Genomic DNA, 2,837 nt, shown 5'->3' on the forward strand with positions numbered 1-2,837 from the left:
GAAAGTAATATCATCTTCTTCCCTCCAGGATCGTGGGAACAATATCCCTGGGGGTTTCCACTTTCTGCCATATATGAAGTCATATCACCCCCTCCGCCTTGGAATATTATGAAGGAGCATCTCACACGGGGGTGTATACTTACTGCGATATTTGGAGTAATATCAATCTCTTGGCCTTTGAATATTGGGAAGAATATCACAGGGTGGGTGTACACCTCGTGCTCTATTATGGGGAGTCATATCTGTCTATTATGGGGAGTAATATCATCCTCTCCCTTTCAGGATATTAATAACAATTTGACAGGCTGGGTGAACAGCCTGCGATGCTGGAATTATTATCATCCTCTCCGCCTCTATCCCCCCCTGGCTCTTAGGACCCCCATCGCAAGGGGGTGAGGCACCCCCCGCGAGGCGGGGAATGAGAGCCAGCCCCTCTTCCCCCCATGGCTCTTAGGACCCCCATCGCAGGGGGGGGAACACACCCCGCGAGGCAGGGACTGAGAGCCAGCCCTTCTTCCCCCCCGGCTTTTGGGACCCCCATCGCAGTGGGGGGAGGCACCCCCTGCGAGGCGGGGATTGAGAGCCAGCCACTGTTCCCCCCTGGCTCTTAGGACCCCCATCGCAGTGGGGTGAGGCACCCCTCGCGAGTCATGGACTGAGAGCCAGCCCCTCTTCCCCCCCCCCCGGCTCTTAAGACTCCCATCGCAGGGCGGGGAGGCACCCTCCGCGAGGCGGGGACTAAGAGCCAGCCCCTCTTCCCCCACTGGCTCTTGGGACCACCACCGCAGCGAGGGGGAGGCACCCTCTGCGAGGCCGGGACTGAGAGCCAACCCCTCTTCCCCCCTGGCTCTTAGGACCCCCATCGCAGAGGCTGGAAGAAACCCCCGCGAGGTGGGGTTTGAGAGCCAGCCCCTCTTCCCCCCTGGCCCTTAGGACGCCAATCGCAGGTGGGGGGAGGCATCCCCCGCCAGTGGTGGACGGAGAGCCAGCCACTTTTCCACCCTGGCTCTTAGGACACCCATCGCAGGGGGGGGAGGCACCCCCCGCGAGTTGTGGACTGAGAAACAGCCACTCTTCCCCCCTGGCTCTTAGGACGCCCATCGCAGGTGGGGGAGGCACCCCCCGCGAGGCGGGGACTGAGAGCCAGCCACTCTTCCCCCCCTGGCTCTTGGGACCCCCATCCCAAGGGGGGAGGCAACCTCAGCGAGTCGGGGACTGAGAGCCAGCCCCTCTTCCCCGCCTGGCTCCTAGGACCCCCAACGCAGAGGAAGGAGGCACCAACCGCGAGTCGGGGACTGATAGCCAGCCTCTCTTCCCTCCCTGGCTCTTAGGACCCCCAACACAGGGGAGGATGCACCCCCTGCGAGGCGGGGACTGAGAGCCAACCCCGCTTTAGCCCCTCGCTCTTAGGACCCCCATTGCAGGGTAGGGGAGGCACCCCCCGCGAGTCATGGACTGAGAGCCAGCCACTCTTCCCCCCTGGCTCTTAGGACCCCCATCGCAGAGGCGAGAGGAAACCCCCACGATGCGGGGTTTGAGAGCCAGCCCCTCTTCCCCCCCTGGCTCTTAGGACCCCCATCGCAGGGGGGGGAGGCACCCCCGGCGAGTCGTGGACTGAGAACCAGCCTCTCTTCCCCCCCTGGCTCTTAGGACCCCCATCGCAGAGGGGGGAAGCACCCCCCGCGAGTCGTGGACTGAGAACCAGCCCCTCTTCCCCCCCTGGCTCTTAGGACCCCCATCGCAGGGGGGGGAGGCACCCCCCGCGAGTCGTGGACTCAGAGCCAGCCACTCTTCCCCCCTGGCTCTTAGAACAGCCATCACAGGGGGCAGGCCCCACCGCAAGGGGGGGACTGAGAGCCAGCCCTCCTTCCCCGCTGGCTCTTGGGACCGCCATCGCAGAGAGGGGAGGAACCCCCCACGAGGCGGCGACTGACAGCCAGCCCCTCTTCCCCTCCTGGCTCTTGGGAGCCCATTGCAGGGGGGGGAGGCACCCCCGCGAGTCGTGGACTGAGAGCCAGCCCCTCTTACCCCCTGGCTCTTAGGACTCCCATCGCAGAGGCGGGAAGAAACCCCCGCGAGGCAGGGTTTGAGAGCCAGCCCCTCTTCCCCCCCTGGCTCTTAGGACCCCCATCACAGGGCTGGGAGGCACCCCACGGGAGTCGTCGACTGAGAGCCAGCCCCTCTTCCCCCCCGGCTCTTAGGACCCCCATCGCATGGGGGGGAGGCACCCCCCGCGAGTCGTGGACTGAGAACCAGCCACTCTTCCCCCCTGGCTCTTAGGGCGCCCATCGCAGGGCAGGGAGGCAACCCCCGCGAAGCGGTGACTGAGAGCCAGCCCCTGTTCCCCCCCTGGCTCTTGGGACCCCCATCGCATGGGGGGGAGGCACCCCCCGCGAGCAGGAGACTGAGATCCAGCCCCTCTTCCCTCCCAGGCTCTTACGACAGCCATCACAGGGGGTAGGCCCGCACCGCAAGGGGGGACTGAGAGCCAGCCCCCCTTCCCCGCTGGCTCTTGGGACCGCCATCGCAGAGAGGGGAGGAACCCCCCGCGAGGCAGCGACTGACAGCCAGCCCCTCTTCCCCTCCTGGTTCTTGGAACCCCCATTGCAGGGGAGGAGGCACCCCCCGCGAGGCGGAGACTGAGAGCCATCCACTCTTCTCTCCCTGGCTCCTGGGACCCCCATCGCAGGGGTGGAGGTACCCCCCGCAAGGCGGGGTCGGAGAGCCAGCCCCTCTTCCCCGCCTGGCTCTTGGGACCCCAACACCTGGACGGAGGCACCGCCCCGAGGCGGGGACTGAGAGCCTGCCCCTCTTCTCCCCCTGGCTCTTAGGACCCC

At 65.9% G+C, this 2,837-nt stretch overlaps 2 pseudogenes; both read right to left on the minus strand.

Moving 5' to 3' along the window:
* Positions 1–370: 370 nt before the first annotated feature.
* Positions 371–1,452, minus strand: LOC134757967 (putative uncharacterized protein FLJ45355; annotated as a pseudogene).
* A 34-nt stretch (positions 1,453–1,486) lies between these two features.
* On the minus strand, positions 1,487–2,525 carry LOC129532631 (putative uncharacterized protein FLJ45355; annotated as a pseudogene).
* Positions 2,526–2,837: the final 312 nt, after the last annotated feature.

The sequence above is a fragment of the Gorilla gorilla genome, chromosome 2, assembly GCF_029281585.2.
Source record: "Gorilla gorilla gorilla isolate KB3781 chromosome 2, NHGRI_mGorGor1-v2.1_pri, whole genome shotgun sequence".
Lineage (NCBI taxonomy): Eukaryota > Metazoa > Chordata > Mammalia > Primates > Hominidae > Gorilla > Gorilla gorilla.